We start from the raw sequence: 19,554 nt of genomic DNA, 5'->3' as shown, positions 1-19,554 counted from the left end.
CAAGTATTACAGAGAGGGAAAGATTGAAGGTTAAATAGAGAGTTTGAGGCTATCCTGAGCTAAATAAAGATCCTGTTTCACAAAAAGAATCTTACTTCTATACTAGAACCAGCTGAGGATGTCTAGATCTATTGCTGCCATCATGGTGGAAGCCTGGGAGGTAGGGACAGTACTAGGATGTATGTCTTTGAAGACTCCCATGGGTGTGCTGAATATCTGTGACTTGGAATGTGTCCTCTTGGAGACAAGAGTCTCTCTTGGACCTGGATCATAGCCCAAGCTGGAAACCCCTGATAGGCTTGTTCCCAGAGGATAGGACACTGGAAAACAGATCTTAATGAAACCCTTGCAGCCATCAGAATGCACAGTTCCTGCTGTTTTCCAAACTGCTGGCAGCCACTGAGAAATCCAATCAGTTTTCCCTCCTTTCCCTTCTAGATACAGGGAAATCCTGGCTGGTACCCACCTGGGCTGTGACCTTTTGGGAAATTCAACAAATCCACCCTACAGGTAGTTTCCAGGAAGCTCAGGTTTGAAGCCTATGACTCCTGTGAACCCCAGAGGTTTTCAGTTAAGAGGCTGATTTCCAGTGAATTATCCATAGTCCTGTCTCAACTGGCACCCCTCCCCCTTATCTCTGCTAGAGTAGGGCAGGGACCATTCCTTTAGCAGGAAAAAGCAGCATCCTCTCAGTGCTTCTGTCCTTTAGAAGACAAGGAGAAGGACTTTACCATTTCCATGGAGATCATCAAGAAGGGGAGGTTGAAGGTTGGGTAAAAGGGAAGCAGAGGCAGCTTGTTAGTGTTGAGATTAAAGAGTGGGCTCGCCACAGGCAAAAGCAAACTGATAGGATGCCTAAGAGCTAGATGTCATGGGTGGTCTGACTACTGTGTAAGTGACCCAATGACCTCCAGAAGAAAGCTGCGGTTCTGCCACTCCACTATGACTGCTCCCACAAGCAGAAAACTGCCAAGGGCTGCAGAGGAAACCAGCAAGGCACAGGAGAAATAGAATGATAGAGTCTTGGGATGGAGTAGGGTCAGGTTCACAGGTTGGTTAGCTACCCAGAAACTCTGCACTGCTCACATCCACCCTTCTTTGCCTCACCCTCTTCTCTAAGGCCTCTAGGACAAGTTTTCCCCTGTATCCTGTATCTTTTCCCCTTCTCTCCATCCTCTGGGGAATACAGTGCCACATTTCCAAGCACCAGCTGGGCTAGTTGGCTTCCTCCAGCCCCTTTCTCCAAGTAGGGGGATGGATCGATCCTCACATCTCTCATCCTCACTTTCAGCTTCTAACACTCCTCTTAGAAAGACAGCTGCATACAGCCTTCCCAAAAGAAGCTTAACTTCCCAAAAGTCCCTAGCCAACAAATCTGTGTCCCAGACCCCTTTCTCTGGAAATCCCTGATATTTCGCTCAGAAATATCATAAAGTTTACTCACTAAGTATTGCACAGACCAAGGGATCACAGATTTCCTTAGTTTAATATCAGTTAGTCTTGGGGCCAACACACTGGGATTAGGAATCTTCTCTCTGCTTGTCTCGGTCTCTCTGTCTCTCTGTCTGTCTGTATCTCTGTCACACACACACACACACACACACACACACACACACACACACACACACACAGTCTATCTCTACCAGCCTATGGTAGTTTTGTCATGATCATTGAGATGTCTTTCAGGTAACTGGGGCTGACATTAATCTGCTGGTCCTTCTCCTTCTACCTCCTAAGATCTGGGACTACAAGCATGCATAGCTCCACACCCAGACACATGGAGTGATTTTTTTATTTTTTTATTTTTTGTCTGTTGGTTTTGCTGTTCTGTATTTTGGAGATCATTAGACAAACTGGAAATCTTTACAGAGCATAACAGGGCAGCACTGCTCCACTGTATCACAAATCTACATGTTCTACAACATGGGGGCAAAACCTGCACTTCTGTTCTGCAGGAACTTAACCTTGCCCTCAATTAGTGACTCTCTGTTCCCCTTGATGCCTCACTATTAGATACCAAGATTTGTGTTAAATGTCCCCCAAAGCCCAGCATTATGCCTATCAGAAGGATGTTGCAACTAAGGGCTGAGTCCTAGTGGAATGAAGTTAACTGATTGGGAGGGTGACTGAGAAGGAGACATTGAACCCTGGGCCTCCATGATAGCCTTTGCTTCTCCATGCAAACCACCTGCTCCGAAACTGTGAGATTCCATCTTACCACAGACTCACGCCTACAATGCTAACTGGCCACAGATTGAAACCTATGAAGCCATGAACTGAGGTAAGCTTTTCCTCCTAATAAGTTGCTTAACACAGGTATTTTATCATAGCGCTGGAAAGTTGAGTAACATAAATGTGCTCAGCAATCTCCCGTAACTTCTGGTATCTTTACCAGTACAAGCGTTGATACCCATGGTCGCGTATCCTTGTCAATCACCACAGAACTTTGGAGGCCCGGTTCTGCAGATAAAGGGCATGCTGATATCTCAGCCCCTTTACTCCTGCCTAGCTCTTCTGCAGCCCCGATCCACATTACAGCGACTGCTATCTAAGAGAGACCAAAGCTTCCCTTTTTTCTAGAATCAGTGGTCTCTGTATTCGAGAAGCAAACATATGCGCCCGGACACTAGCTTTATGAACAATTTCCATTGTTCCTTGTTTAATTAAATACATGTCCTGACTCAGCCTCTACATATTCCATGTTGCATATGATCATCTCGGCATCTCATCTGGAACCCAGCACCCACAGTTCCGAGGCTAACTGAAGCTGACTCAGATTGACTGCGGCAGCAGTAGTTGAGTGTCTGGGTTTGAGTCCTGGATTCATCGCTCAACTTCAGCCTTCTGCCTCTGTAACTGCTTAACAATAGTTCCTGTGTTCCAGAGCTATGTCAAAGACAATGCGTGCAACTTCACCTAATGTTTTGAGTGTGGCCAGCAGAGAAATGTTAATTGCTAAAATTGCCGTTGCTTAAAGAAGTAGGGGCCGAAGTTGACAAAAAAGAGGTGATTCATCTGAGATTATGGGCCCGGGCAGTGGCAAAGCTGAATGCAGAGTCCCTCCAAAGGCATCTGAGTGGCATTTGGGTCCTCTGAATAGCAGAGTTTTCTCATAGCTACACAGGCAAGCTTCTACCTACACTCTACTAGCTTGGTATTTTTTCCTGTTTAATGTCGCTGATGAGTCTCCCAGCTGAAAGTACTTAGTAAACAAACAGAGACCTTCAAAGGAAAATGGATTGAGTCAATATGACACATCCAGACCTGGGTGGAGCTGGAGCTCGAGCTAGGACCCAGGTCTGGTGCCTGTTTTTATACAGCTTTGAGCTGGAATGTTTCCCTATGGCTCCAGTGACAGGGCCCAGAGAAGAGACATTTTCCTGTAGGCCATTCTCATGGGGATAAACTGGTGGAGTAACCTAAACACATTAGCTGCAGGCTAAGTAAAGGGAGATTGGCAGCAGGTCTGAGAGACCCTCACTTTTTTTTTCTTCTATTGTGTATTCTAAGGTATCAAGGTCTTGGTATAAAAGAATGTCCTTTAACAGGCCCCCACATCAATAAAATAGGAAGTTGCCCCAGTGGTGACCATTTAAGGCGTGAAAAACTGTTCTCTGTATAAACACCTGTTGCATTGGAAGTCACTTAAGAACTAACTGGCTTAAGCAATACATTTCTCTTATGTCAGTCTCTGTGGATCATGAATGTGACAAAATCCAGGTGCATGATTCTTACTAATGGTCTGGCAGTGAAGATATTGGCTAGGGCTGTAGCTACCAGAAGACTAACCTATGTCTGGGAGATAGGCTTCCATTGAGAGGAACTTGAGCAGGAGGCTGACTACTCAAGATACCAAGTGTCAGACTGGCAGCTGATACTCCCATGAATAAGTCATCAAGAAAGACATTGGGGTTGGAGAGATGGCAAACTGAGTAACGTATTTGTCACACTAGCATGAAGACCTGAGTCTGATGACCAGAACCTGCATAATAAAATGAAATGCTGGCATGAGTTTGCAGTCTCAGCTCTGGAGAGGTAGAGACTGTCAAATCACTGGGGAATACTTGGCCAGATACCCCAGTCTGATCAGTAAATTCTAGGCCCCAGTGACAGACTCTGTCTCAAAAAAAAAAAAAAAAAAAAAAAAAACAAACAAAACAACAACAACAAAAAAAAAAAAAAAAAAAACCAGTAAGAATGGTTTTAACAAAAAGCATCCAAAGTTGTTTTCTCTCATGCATGTGTACACTCAAAAAATATCATTTGCTCATCTGCATGCAAATGTGCACATACACACAAACACGCTCCTACATACATGAAAAAGAGAAGCACTAAGACAGAAACCATAGTGCCTTTCATAGCCTGGCTCAGAAGCCACAAAACACCATTTCTGCCTAGTCTTTAGATGCCCAGTACTAAGTGCAGCTCATATGCAATGGGAGATTAATTTAGCACTGTGTCTTATGGGAAGAAGTCCAGAGAACTTGTAGACATATTGTAAAGCCATCAAGTGGTCTGACAACCTCAGAGGTACATGCTCGTTTTCAATTACATCATAAAAAATGTTTTTACTGTCTAAACAACTTAAATTGGTGTTAATTTTAAGCATCTAGGACAGCAATGACCAATAGTCAGAAGGTCAGATTCTGTGTGTTTCTTCTTCTGGGATTGCCTCAGCTCTTTCATTTGGGGGGGGGGGGGGGGATGGTTACCACTTAATGAAACAATGCTGGAGAAACTGGATATCTGTATGCAAAAGAATGGAGCTAGACCTTGACCTACTCTTAGATGCAGTATCTAATTCATTATGTATTTAAAAACTTATGAGATCTAAAAGTATGAAATGCCTAAGAAAGAAATTAGGCCACGGGAGTCATAATGTTGGATTTGGCAAGGAGTTGGATATGGCGTGAAAAGCACTGATAAGAAAAGAAAAAGTAGACAAATTGGGCTTAGTGAAAAAAAAATTAAATTACATAATAAAAGTAGAAATGTCAGGCCACAGAATGGAAGAAAATATTTGTAAATTATCCACCCGATGAGAACCCAAACCCACCATGTGCAGAGATGGCTTACAACTCAACAACAGAAAATACAATTCAGCTTAAAAAATGGGCAAAAATGTTGGACAGAAACTCCCCTCAAAGAAGGCATATGAATATTTAAGTGCAGTAAGTTCAGGGAGAGATGGTTAACATCTTCAGGCACTAAGGAAGTGCAAGGCAAAACTACCACAAAACACTGTCTCGCCCTAGTTAGCATGGCTTTAATACAAACAAAGAAAAGAAAACAGAACAAATTGCCTGGACACAGAGGAGGTGGAACCTTTGTACAATGTGGCTGGGAATACAAAATGGCACAGTTGTGCTGGAAGATCATATTGTGGCTCCTCGAAAATATAAAAAGAAAATTAGCCACTCTAACCCTGCATGTATATCTGAAAAAAAAAAATCTGAAGACAGAATCTTGAAGACTCACCTGTATATTATGTTCATCATAGCATAGGTCATGAGATCAAGGCAGGCATTTACCCACAAACAGGTAGATAAACACGTTGTCTATGTATACTGTCTTAGTTAGGGTTTCATTACTATGAAGTGACACCATGACTGTAGCAACTCTTATAAAGGAAACATTTCACTGGGACTGGCTCACAGTTTCAGAAGTTCAGTCCATTATTATCCTGGTAGGAAACATAGCAGCATGCAGGCAGTCATGGTGCTAGAGGAGTCAAGAGTTCTACATCTTGGTCTTCAGGCAGTAAAAAAAAAAAAAAAAGACTGGACATAGGCGATCTCAAAGCCTGCCTCACCCCTAGTGACATGCTTCCTCCAACAAGGTCACACCTCCTAATAGTGCCACACCCTGTGGGCTAAGCATTCAAACACATAAGCTTGTGAAGGCCATACCTACTATACCTACTCAAACCACCACACATACAATAAAGTATCATTCAGCCACATGATGGAAGGATATTCTGATGTCAGTAACCTGAGGGCATTATGTTGCATGACATAGCCTGTCATAGAGAGACAGATATTGTAAGGTTCCATTTATTTAATACACACAGTATCCTAGTTTGCTTTCTGTTATGATAAAAACCACAATCAAAAGCAACTTGGGGAGGAAAAAGGCTTATACCATCATATAGTTTAGTCATTCAGAGAAGCAGAGAAAGAATGTGAAGCAAAGACCATGGAGATGTGCTGCTTACAGTCTTGCTTCTTAGCTCACCGTCAGTTACTTATGTTATCCAGCTAAACTCATATACCTGGCTCCACTCAGAGGGGGCTGGGCCCTTCTGTGTCAACCAGCAATCAAGAGAATGCTCCCCCAACTTGTCAACAAATGCTCACTTGATGGAGACAATTCTTTGAGAGTTTTCCTCTTCCCAGTACAGCAGGTTGGCAACCAAGATCAGTCATTACACACAGGATAATAGTTGTCATAGAAGTCCAAAGTTCTATGGTGGATTCCAGGGACTGGTGAGGAATGGGAGCTTAAGTGTTTAATGACTATAAATTTTTGGTTTTATAAGAAACTGATAGAAATGGGTGGTGATGGTAGTTATACAAAACTATGGATATATGTGAGACCCTGGGACTATATGTTACAGCATTTAAGATGAGAAGTTTAATTTTGACTTGATTTTCATTTACCTTTCCAAAAATCACTAGAGAACAAAGCAAAAAATAATGAGGTACCTGAACTTAGAAGCCTTCTAATGTCCTTTGTGCCTCTGATATTTTCTTCTCCAATATTACCCACCAGAAGACTCTAGAATTTGGATTTCACTTAAGACAACCACTCTTCCATATTTACTCGTCTCCCTGACTGCCTGTGTGCTTGAGTGTGTGTTTAACATGTTTTTGCACGTGTCCTCGTGTTTCAAAAATCCACATAAATAAATCTTTCATGGCCCTTCAGTCCTCAGAGGGAAGGTGAGGCTGTTTATGTTACAAGAACACATTTTATTTGCCCTCAGCAGCCAGAGCTTTGCATGCTATTCCTGTAAATGGGGCATGCCACTGTTCTGTTGTGACATGCCTTTTGATGTAAAACAGCCACTGTAAATATAGCTCAGCCTACTGTAAAAAATAACACAACAGGTCTTCCCATGGATGCAGGGTCTCTGCACGTGTTCCCAGGAACTTGAGGCCATTTACTAAATCCAAACAGAGCAACATTATTTTATTAGTTATGGGTGTGCCCACTTGGCTTCAAACAAGACTTCCTTCCCTCCACAGGCTCCTAGCTGCTCATGCCTGAAGCCTGGGTAAAAAGAATGAAGTAGTTGAGTATTTTTCCAAGACAAGACACCAAAGTTTAAACTTATTCCACAGTTTAGCCTTAGTATTCTTTAATCCACCTTCAAAAATACCCATCTATTAATTCATCTTTTTCCCCTCAAAGACTGTCCACCCTTAAAGAAAAATGGTTGAGGGGAAATCACCTTCTTTTAAAAGTTGCAATCCTCTTACATTTTTTAGCCCATGGATTTTGAGTGCTTTCTTTAGTTTTTCCCACATTTCCATGTGCCCACACATGCCAGGAAACTGTCTGCACAGGTCCAGAAGTAGGCTTTGCTCAAGGTGTTCACAACATCTGTAGCAGTTGTAGTAAGATATGTAGCTGCCCTTTTGTCGGAAGCAAGGGAGGATTTTGGAAAGGTGTGCCCTGGAAATTAGGCAATGATTAGAATCACATTTGTTATTTGGGTCTGTGCAGCAACATATGTCAAATTCACCTCTCAATTCAATAAACATTGATTATATCAATGTCTGTGGGTCAGGAGCCAGTAGGATGTAGCTGGATCCTTAGCTCAAGGTCTTTTATAATGTGTGATCAAATTTTGGAGCTAGCAATGCTCATCTCAGATTTCAACTGGGTTAGGAGAGGATTTGCTTCCCAACGCAGTCACAAAGCTGTTGGCATGATTCAGTTTCTTTCTAATATTTGGTAGAAGACCTCAGTTTCTTGCTGGCTATTGCCTGGAAGACTTTCTCTAGTCCTTGGTATTAGTTTTTTCCTAATAACTTGCAAATCTTCAGATGGCCTTCAGAAGAGTCAGCAAGTGAAAGAGTCAAAGAGAAAGCTATGCTTTTATGATCTCATCAGAATCTTATCACTTTGGCTGTATGTTTTTCCATCAGGAACAAGTTACTAGGTCTAGCCTGTCATCAGTGCCTACTGACTGCACAAACATGTAAAGATTAAGAGGCTGCTATCATCAGAGCCATCCTTGAGCTGACTACCACAAAGAGCAACAAAATAAAAGACCACACAGTATTGAGTGCAATACTCAACACCTGAGTAAGTATTGAATGGGCTCTAAGACAAATACAATTTGCTAAAATTAAAATACACAGGGTTACATGCTATTTATTTTGCAAGGATACAAATCAAGAGTATATAATGATCACCCTGTCATGTCTTCTGGGAGCAGCATGTAGAGGATTTGGAAACAAATTATCACATGAATCCAGGGTAAGATAGACACCGAATTAAATTGTGGAGTATGAAAGAAGGACCCAGTTGAATTTGCAGGACTTTCAAAAGAATCAAACAAGAAAAAGTGCTAAGCTTGCAGAAGATGCTTGCTAAGACCATATCTTTAAAAACTTCCCACTCAGTGTCAAGTTACCTCAAAAGCTCAGAGACCTTTGCCAGCAAAAGTTGTCTATGTCAGGATGCCATGATGTTGAGGGGAATGCTATAAAGTTTGCTGTACATAAGGTGCATCCACGGGGTGATTCACTGTCACAGGGACACATCTGTGATAACGAACATGATAACTTGATCAGTTTGTCACTTTGTCACTCAGAAAGCTTATTAAAATACAAACTGAGATACCTTCAGAGTAAGTTCTTCATGTGACTTAGCTGGGCTAGAAGTCTACATTTCAAACAGTATCTGAGGCCCTTTTAAGGGTTGAAGAAGTGGCTTTGTTGGTACAGTGCTTGATCTTGAGTCATGGAGACATGAGATCAATCCTTAGAACCTACAATCAATCAATAGATAGATAGATAGATAGATAGATAGATAGATAGATAGATAAAATAGGCTGGGCTTTGTGGTGTGTATTTGAAATCTTAGCATTCAGAAAGTAAAGACAAAAGGATCCGTGGGCAAGTTTCAGGCCAGTGAAGAACTGGAATAAAGAAAAAGTTGGATAGAGAATGTAAGGAAGGATACCTGAGGTCGTCCACTGGCTTCCACATACACATGTAGACATATACATATATGAATGAGCGGGTGGGGGATTGGTTTAATATAGGGTATCCATGGGTCAAATTTTGAGAAACTCTTCCCCCCCTCCATAAAAAAAAAAAAAAAGGACAAGAAAGAACATAACTTGAGCAGGAAGTACGGTGCATACCAAAGACACAAGCTGTTCTCAAGTGCATGATTGTGAGTGGTACCCAGCAGCATTGCCTGCTGTTAATCCTACAGATCTATCACACACTAGCTCACAGCTCACTGACTCCAGAATTTATCCTCCTCTTAAGACAAACCTCAAGATCCCAGGGGCGGAGTTCAGCAAGAGGTCAGGGCAGGAGTATGGGAAGGAAGACTTCCCTGACTGGCTGTTATAAGAAACAACACCCCATGACTGCACCAGGCATCCAGTGAGTGCCCCCATCCCCCCCACTTCACAGGGTAATCTGAAGAATGTGCTAATACGATTAAGGTGAGAACCTCAAGGTCTTCAGGAAGTGGCATGCCCAAAATGTAATCTCTGTAAAATGTTTTCCATATTTAGATAATAGAAGCAGGTTACACAAGAACATTGACCTGAAAGAATAGTGACGAGGGGATGGCAAATGTCTCCAGAAAGGCAACTGAAGTAGGTGTGGAGTCCTGAGAGCTCCTGGGAGTAAGTCTGGAGTGGCTTCCGGTGTGAGAAGTAGATCTGTCCCCAGGCGGAATTGTGTGTCTAGAGACAAACCAACAATAGTCTTGGCTCTATTTCCATATTCATTCATATTCTCTGAACTCTTTCTTCATTTCCCAGGGCAGACTAAGTAACTTCTTTGCATGGGGCCCGTTGGCATTTGGGTTCTGGTTTTAGTTTTGATGTGGACTTTGAAGCATTTTCAAGATGAACACTGACCACCAGAAGACTGGTCATCGGGGGAAAGAAGCCACTGCTAACAACAAGCTCTGTCACAGATTTAGAGTCATCTTGTCTCCCAGACAAGTACAAGTAGTATCTTTGGCGACTGGTTTCAGGAAACACATTAAGGGGAGTGAGAAGTCAGCAAAGGCAAGCTGACAGAAGGGGTCCAATATGCCCATTACTGGGGGGCAGCAGGCGTTAGTGTTGCTAGAGGATTCCAGGAGACAACAGAGTATACACTGGCAGTAGATAGAATGTGTTTCAGAGCTACTATAGATAAAGGGGTATCAGTCCATTAGCTGTTCATCCATCTGTCATTGGCTGAGGGTGGCTTCTTGGGAGATTCTGGTTCAGGCACGTCTGTTCTTCCTTAGATGAGAACTCAGCATATTCTGTAGCTATGTAAAGAGTTATAAATGTCTTCCATAAGCAGCTTTGGGGACGGAGATGTAGGTGGGCTACCAATAGCATCTGCCACAATTCTTTAAATTCCCTACGTGCTTGAATGTTTCAGGCACCAGATTAAATGTGTATTATCTCACTTATTAACTGGCTAATAATCTCCATTTTCTCAGGCACGGGAGTGGGGAGGGGATGTGAAATGAAGAGTGATTTGACTGTGATCTCACAATCAGCTAATGGTAGAATCAGGATTTGAACCTAAAAAATTTCAGGGGTACTCTTCTGGCTCCTCAGAGAGTTTATAGCCAGTTGAGGGAATAAAAAAAAAATGGACTCTAAGTTGCCGGTATCAAATCTACCTGTTCAGTGAAGTATGGGCCAGACTTCAGCTTAGGATTCATCAATGGTGCTGAAGTGCAGAAATTCAGTTCAAGGAGGATCAAGGGAGATGAATCAGTGGGTAAAATGTCTGCTGCACTAACGAAAGGATCTAAATTCAGATCTCCAACATCCACCTCGAATGCTGGCGCTGGTGGAGAGGAGGCAGGCAGGCGAGCTGAAATGTTCTTGTTTCAGTGAGAGAGCCTGTCTCAAAACATAATTCCGAAAATAGGAGCGAAAGATCCCGGATGCTGACCTTTAGCCTCCACACATGCATGCATGGGCAAGCAAGCCTCCTCCTACATGCACCCAGGTATCTCCAGAATAATTTTCCTTCTTGAACATGATAGCCAGTTGTGTTTGGTCTCCTGACTAGTGTATCCTAATAAGAACCTCAAAAGGGATGTAGCCCAAACCAAGCCTGTAACATCCTCCCACAAATGTAATTTTTGTCCTGTCTTCTCAGTTCATTTAGGATTCCATCACTCTGCCATCTATCAAGGTCTCCTTCTCATGGACTGCACACTCCATCTATCGGGTACCAAAATCTTGCTGATATTTCGCCACAGCAATGCCTCTTAATGTTGATGGGGCCTTCTTCCTTTGTGTGGGAAGTGGGACACAAGAACACCAGGGAAGGTCAAGGGACAAAACCACACCCCATTTCCTTTACATGAATGTCCATGCTCTTTGTCCAGGTGACGAGTTATGTATGTTCTGGTAAAGGTAGCAATAGAACTCACCACAGCCTCTGCCACCTCTCAGGGAGAAAGAAGCAAGCTGCAGAGGCCAGACTCTCTGAAATTGCCTATTATTCTTAGACCGGAATGCTGGATTTTTTTTTTTTTTTTTCTGAAAGGGGCAGAGAGTCTAGCCTCATTCCCATCCAGTCTCTCCTCAATGCATGGTCTGTGTCCTTGAGCACTTCAATGAAGCAGCTTGGAAGAAGGGCTCAGATAATGTCTGTATTCTTTCCCAGACACCCTCCTCCCACCCCAACTCTAAATCCATTTATCTCCCCCATAAAGTGCTTATTGACAGAAGACTTGAGTGCTCAGACCACACCAACTGATGACAGGCCTCTCCAAACAGAGCGGTCATGCCTCCCTTCCCCTCCCCAGCCTGATCCAAAGCAGCCGTGTTTTTGCCCCAATCTCCGAGATTAGCTCAGGGACCCCACCCCTTCCCACCACCAAATGCTTTCTTGGGTCACTGACTTTTTCAGACAGAAAATGCTTGCAATGGAGGCACGAAATGGCCCTGCTCAGACTCAAGACTCGAGATTATAAGATCTTTCAGCCCCAATGCAATTTTATCAGGGCTTGCAGATACCCACCGCCTCCATTCATCCCCGCCTTCGTCTGCAAACACTCTTTACTGTATGTGCTCGGCTTTTCCATCTCTAGTGCTGATGCTCCTCTTGTTAGGCATATAGGAGTTCATGCTTACAAGTATGTGACAAAAAAAAAAAAAAAAAAAAAGTCTGTAAAAAATAAAATGGAAGGGACAGGCAGAACCAAGAGTGTGCTTGTTCTTGGAGCCCTAGGTGATTTTATGATTTCTCCACTCTCACTTATCCTGGATCATTTCTGCTCTAGTTAGGCCCTGTCTTAATGATCTCATCTGGTAAACATTTCTCGGTTCCGAATCATTCACCATCGCTGAGGTAAACCGTTAAGTATTGGTCAATAGATAGGTGCATAAAGATAAGCAATGACTAAAGGACTCACCCCACATATATGGAACCCTGACACTTGTGATGACCTAAGACAACAAGCTCAGCAAAGAAGCAAACACAACATGGCCTCATGACCTCATCTGTATCTGAAAGAACTCATAGGGCAGAGTACAAAGTGAGTTGCTAGGTTACAAGGTGTGGTGGAGTCCTGGGGCTGAGGAGATATTGGTTCAAGGAAACAAGGCTTCTATTGAAAAGGGTGAACCCATTCAAGAACTCCACTGTGCAAGACAGTTAGCAGTGAGCTCTTGACATTTCCTAAAACAACAAACTTCAAGTATTTTATTAAGCACAAAAGAAGGTATGAAGGATAATGTGTGGTTTTGAAATCAATTTATCAAGCATGGCTTCTTTACAGAGAACAGGCCTAACAATCAGGTACCAGAGTTTTGATATGGAAAATGTGCCGCTGGAAAATGATGCACGTAGGTAGATTTCCCTTCAACCCTTCCCAGGGACTACCAAGCCCCGTATAAGAGCCTGGAGCTTTGAATGATCTCATTATTTGGCTCCTTATTTTAATCTTCAGGTACATGAGTGAATGGATGGATGGATGGATGGATGGATGGATGGATGGATGGATGGATGGCTCTCGTTGATACTTCAGCACACAAAGCATTGGCCTGATGCTAGTACATTCTCTCTCGCAGTCCATTTTGTTCATGCTGTTTGTGGAACCCTACTTTGCTGTTTTCACCCTCTGGAAACTTCAAAATCATTTGTTATAGAGACAGGAGGGCTCGCAGTATGGTTATCAGAGCATCTCCTTGGTTTCTCACATGGCTTGCTTACCCAGAAAACATATAGGTGACTTAGGCTTACCTGATAGGACCTTTATTTTTTTTTTTTCTACCTTTTCTTAAAGAGACGAGTTCTCTTTAACAACTAAGTTTCCTCACTTTCCCTAAAGATCTAAGCTGTCCCCACCACTCTCGAGCACTTCCATAATCTTTGTTGTGATTTTCTTCCCACATGTCACCCCTGGGGTCTTTTTCTCCTTAATAAAGGTGTGTTTATTCCACGCCAAATATAAGAATATCTCTCAGAGAGACACACATGTTTAGGTATGACCATCACACACCTGGTGACTGTGGGCACACAGACCTATGGACATGTTGCCTACATTAAAGTGTAAAGTAGAAACACAATTTCTTCTTCCACGCCTTGTTTGCTCATCCCACTCTTGCCTCCAGGACGGAAAACTTTGTTACCCTCCTCTCTTACTCACACCCACTTCCCCCCCCCCCCCAGCCCTCACCCATTCCAGTAACTCCTTCACACCAGGGTTTATATGGATCTTCTCTTGTGAGACAGAGTCCAGAGACCCAGCCCCCAGGCTAAGCTCTGCTGTGCCTTTTAGTTACCAAGGACATAAATCCTCCTTTCAGTCTTCTCTCAGGGATTATTTAAATTGGTCAGATTGAGAATCCATCTATTTCTTTAAAGATCAGCCCAGGAGTTGCTGTTAGCACAAAGGGAGAGTTTAAGGCATTAAGCCTGTACCTGCAAGAATTCCTCAGTCCTTCATTTCCTTCCCCCAGGGAGTGCTTTCCAGTAGGTGGGGTGATGGGAAGTGAGCCCAGAGCAAGTAAGCTGATTTATCTGGAAAAGCTCTCCTCTCCATCTCTGCCACTTCAATAACACTCAGCCGGGGGAGGGATTTGGTGTCCTTCAGGAGGTTAAAACAATCCAGGAGTGTGTCACCCGAAGCTCAGGCCCTGCACCTCGTCTTCAAACTGATGTCACCTCATAAATCCACAGGCACAGCCTGGACCCATCATCAAGCTGCTTTTTCTGGAGATTCATTATTTGTTCAGACAGGGGTCAGGTGGGGAGCTTTTGAAAGATCCCTTTAGTATTACCCCTTCCCCCTCTTCTTCAGCTGAAAACAGAATATACTGTGTGGCTGGACTGGAGAAAGGCTTGCTGTATGAAAAAACCCAGCCAGCCATTTGAAAGAGAAGTGCATCACTTGGCCCACTGTATCCTAAGGAGAGAGGGGGGACTGTAGTCAGGGTGGAGAAGGGTTCTCGATTTGGCCTTTGGCCTCGATGCCTTAAAATTATGGGTATTTTGTCTGTCTCAAGGGCTGTTTGCAGTCATCTGCAAATATGGTGGATGGAGAAAGTCACAGGTTAGAGGATGCCAGCTGACAGGGACAGTCAGGAGATGTCTGTTGTCTAGGGAGACCAGAGAGGCTGTTGGAGGCCTCACTGACCACAGACCAGACCACAGGTTTCTTTCAGGAAGTGCTGGGGTTTGCAGGCCAGCCACCTGGATGTCTGTTCTGGGGGATACTTAAAGATACTTACAGTGAACAGTCAGCTAACAAAACGGAGAGAAATGTCCAGCAGTTGTCAAATACATGAAAGTTTCCAGAATGAAGAGTGCTGTGTAAATGGAGTTTTTTTTTTTTTTTTTTTGTTTTGTTTTGTTTTGTTTTGTTTTTTGGCTTGGTTAAATGGAGCTGCTCAGAAAAATCACTTAAATCTCGTTCCCATATCTGAGGTGGGCTATGAGCAGTGAATGGATTGTGGGTGTTTAAAAACTGTCTAAGAGAAGGTGAAAAGCCCATTGATTTTACTCACCAGCTACTGGCCACTGAGTTCTGTGGTCAGAGAAGTCCCACAGCCTTAATTTCAAGTGGGACAGGAAGTCACTGAATGTGGAGCGTGCAGGAGTTGTTGTGAAAAATGCGCTCTCCTGAGCTGGTGTGAGCCGGCCCCAGCTTGTTCCCATTTTTAATAACCACACCAAAAGGGCTACTGAAGATTGATATTAGTTCTTGTGCTCCAAGATGCTGCAGGCAAAGCTATGCAGAGTGGGAGGAGCCCAGGGCCAAGGGCGAATCTTCCTTACCATCTATGTTGCTTTTTATACATGTCTATAAAATGTTTCAATAAAGAGAAACTTGAAATATCGATGTGTAAAATAAAACATTCACAAGAATTGGTATTCTAAATCTCTAATCTTTTTCTTCCCTCAAAAACTCCTCATCTTTGATAATGGTCCAAAACTATACTGAATTATCACCTTATAGTTAGTGGGTGGTTTCCTTTGTGAAACACTGGAAACAGAGAACCCAGGTCTCCTTCCAGGTACAGGGTTTGATTGACAGTCCTACAGGGATCATGGAGAGTTCTGGAATGTAGTTCTTTTCTTAGCGCTTGGCTCCCCAGGCGTGCCACAAATAAACACAGATCACCAATGGTGGTTTCAGACAAATCCCACTGCAAGTGCTGGCACAGCAGGCTGGGGCCACCACAAACCTTATCTTCTAGGGTGGGGCAGGGAACAAGGCTTTACACTTAGGTAGGAGGGGAGAATGGTGGGGGTGGAGTCCCTGAGAAAACCACTTACTGCACCCTCCTGGCTTGGCAGGCAGCCTGGAAGCCCAAGGCCTTCTGGGAAAAAGCCAAGAAAAGAGGACTAGGGGTGAATATGGGGAATGAAAGAGGACTGGCTTTCAGTAGCTGGGTGACTCCATGTGCCCAACTAATGGCTTTTTCTGGAATTACCTTCTCCATTGAGAGAACAGGAAAATAAAGCCCAGAGACCTGGACATATCCAGTTGCCTTTCAACCTCACACACACCCAGAAGGCAGACTTTTTGCAAAGTTTCTCAGTTACTGAAACTGAGGTCCAGAGAGGCAAAGGCTAGCCCTGTCCCCACACAAATATTCATTACCAAAGGTGAGAGTTGATTCTACCCCTTTCTGTACCCAACACTCTGACTTTATAACCTTATGTTTCTTTTTAGCACCTCTAAAGTCCAAGTTTGGGGAGGTCAACCAGCCAAATACAGTTCAATATCTCTGATCTTCTTCTGCTTTATTTTTTATCTTATAAAACCAGCCCTTGGGTTGGAGATATGGCTGACAAGGCTAGGGGGTAGAGGTGACCATGTGAGAAGCAGGTTATAGTTCAAAGTCAAGGTACTTCTCTAGAAGCAATGCCCAAGAAGCTTAGTGACCTTGGCACAATTGGGAACCAGGCCAATTTTCCTGCCAGGAGATTGCTAATAATACCATTGTTTTCTTCAACTTCTTGATCCAGATTCCAGTGCGCTGTGTTAATTCCATGGTGTGTCCCCACCAGAGAGCCAGCACTATTCAGCTGCTGGACCACAAATCTCGGCATGTCTACTTTTCTGTATATCAGTCCCTGAAGCCATGCTGCCCTTCAGGTCTTCTGTATATACAGAGAAAACTCAACAGGAATTCATCACAAGCAATTTCTAGACCCAACTTCAATGTGAAGGGAGCCATGGGGACCACCTGTCTCCAGCAGTCTTGCCCTTGAATTGAGTTCCTCCTCCCCCTTTGAAACAGAGAGACACCAAAGTTCCCAATCATTTAAAATTTAACTGAAGTTCAATTTTTGTTCTTGTTTCTCAGACAAGTTTTGTTATTTTGCAAATGAGGATATTCATAGACTCTTCTACAAATAAGGATGATAACTCAAAACAGCATCACCCAGTATGCTAGGCAATGTATAGAAATTCTAGAGGTAGATTAAACTTTTGATCCTTAGACTACATGAATTATGAATTGCATTTATTTTCATATGTGTGGAATGAGGTTCAGAGGATTAAGTTAAAATTCACTTAGGATTTCAAAAGTACACAGCCTGGGGAGGCTGAGGCAGGAGAATCACTGGAGATCATGAATTCAGCGTCAGCCCAAGCAACAGTCTTACTCTGACTCAAAAAAAATTTCAATACAAAATAATAAATCTGGCTCTAGGATAGTACACTTCCCAACTAAATTGCTGCAGATCTCAAAAAATGTTTGTATGCATGAAAAATGATGACAAACCATATGAAAACAGCCAGACTGGAAGCCAAACATGATCTGATACCAATTTATAAGGGTCACCCTAAAATACCCAACCAGAGTGTAGTAATCAAACTTGATTATCCTTACTATTTAGTGCAGTGGTTTTCAGCATTCAGGTAGTGACTCCTGATTATCAGATATTGGGCATATCAAGTGTTTACATTATGATTCATAACAATAACAAAATCCCAGTTATGATGTAGCAACAGTCGGAGGTCACTACAACATGGACTGTAGTAAAGGGTTGCAGCATTAGGAAGGTTGGGATCACTGCTTTAGGGCCATCTGCAGAACAAGGTGTCAGTTCAGTAAAGTGTTTTGTGACCCGTAAGAACAGGATTGAGTGAATGAGTTTCTGGAAAACTTGCATAATTTACTCAAACAAGGTCTGTTGCAAAGAGAAAGAGTGGTGTGTGTGTGTGTGTGTGTGTGTGTGTGTGTGTTTCTCAGGACTTGAGTCTGGTGGATAGAGGACCAATGTCTTCTTATTAGACACTCAATGTTTTTCCTTTAAAACAAATGTTTGAGTAGATGCTCTTTTAAAAGAAGTGTTGCAGTCATAACAAATGCCCCAAATCCATTTTCCAAACCAATAATGCTGAGACCATATTAGGTTCAGTTGGATGAGAATCAGCTGGAGAGAAATTATCCCTTGGGTGGAACCCTTGGAGTCAACAGCATTTTCTTACATCTCATTTGTGCTTTCTCTTTTATACTTTCTGCCTCTCAAGAGGAGGAGGAGAAGGGAGGAGAAGAGGGAGGGGAGGGGAAGAAGGAGGAGGTGCTGGAAGAGCTTTAAAGTGCTGTGTGAGTGGATCTGGACCCAAAGACATGCAAGGGAGGTCAGAGCTCTCTGAACTTGACAGAGAATGGGCAAGGCATCTCAGGAACAAGGGCATAGTCTTAATTTAGGATATTTTCTGTTGCTGTATCAGAATACCTGACACGGAGTACTTTGTAAGAAATGAGGTTTATTTTGACTCATAGTTCTAAAGGCTAAGGCCAAAAACATGGCAACAGCATCTGATGAGGGTCTTATCATGATGAAGGAGGGGGAAGTAGGTATGCGGATGGGACAAAACACAAGGGTACCATGCTTGGTAAACCTGTAACTCTCTACCTTAACCACAGCAAAAGCCCATTATGACAACCCCTCTTATGTTACCTCCTAAGAGACCCTCCACATCTTAATGATGCCACTTTGCAAGCCAAATGCCAACAGGAGGTTTAGTGATAGAAATTCATGCTTAAGTTGCAGCAGACATCAAACTAAGATGCCGAAATGAGGAAAGTAACACTTAGCAGCTTCTTTCCCTGGCTTGGAAAATTGCTGAACAAGTCTTGGGAGAGAAGAGAAGTAATTACAAAGGTTTTTAAACCTCTGCAGTGAAAGCATGCTTATTTGTAGTGCATCACACACACTGGCTTCTGTGTGCACACGAAGGTGTGTACTGCATGGGACCGTCACAAAAATATAAACCAAGTGAGATGAGCAAGTTAAGTATTTCTTTCCAGATCCCTGAAACCCTAGGATATAAATAGTCAGGTCATTTCCAATGCTTTGGGGGCTTGTCCTTGCTACAGATCAAAAGAGAATGCAAATCACATATGCGATGTCTAATTTTCTAGTAGTTTATTTTTTTTTAATGTAAAGCTACACCGACAATATTAGTTCTAACAATGCATTATATCTGACATATCCCAACCACTATCACTTCAATGAGTGGTAAAAAAAAAATGTTAAGGGTACATTTAAAATTCTTTGTTTTGCAACTAAACGTTTATATTCAAGTGTGTCGGTATACAATGGCTTATTTCCAATCAGAGAAGACCGACACTAAGTGCTCAGAATCCACATGTAACTGGTGACAGCTACATTGTAGGAGCTGAAGGATTATAAATCTCCACAAGGAATAGGAACACAATGTGGTTTAACAGTATAGCAATTTATCTCAACAATAGAATTAAACTTGTTATAAGAGTCAAAAGATGGGGGAGGAAAGCTGTAAAATCCTCACACTCCCATTGCCTATGGGTGACTTTACAGAATCGGCACATTAATGAGTCCATCAATA

The sequence above is a fragment of the Micromys minutus genome (genome assembly GCF_963924665.1).
Source record: "Micromys minutus genome assembly, chromosome: 19".
Lineage (NCBI taxonomy): Eukaryota > Metazoa > Chordata > Mammalia > Rodentia > Muridae > Micromys > Micromys minutus.
This window is presented reverse-complemented; position numbering follows the sequence as displayed.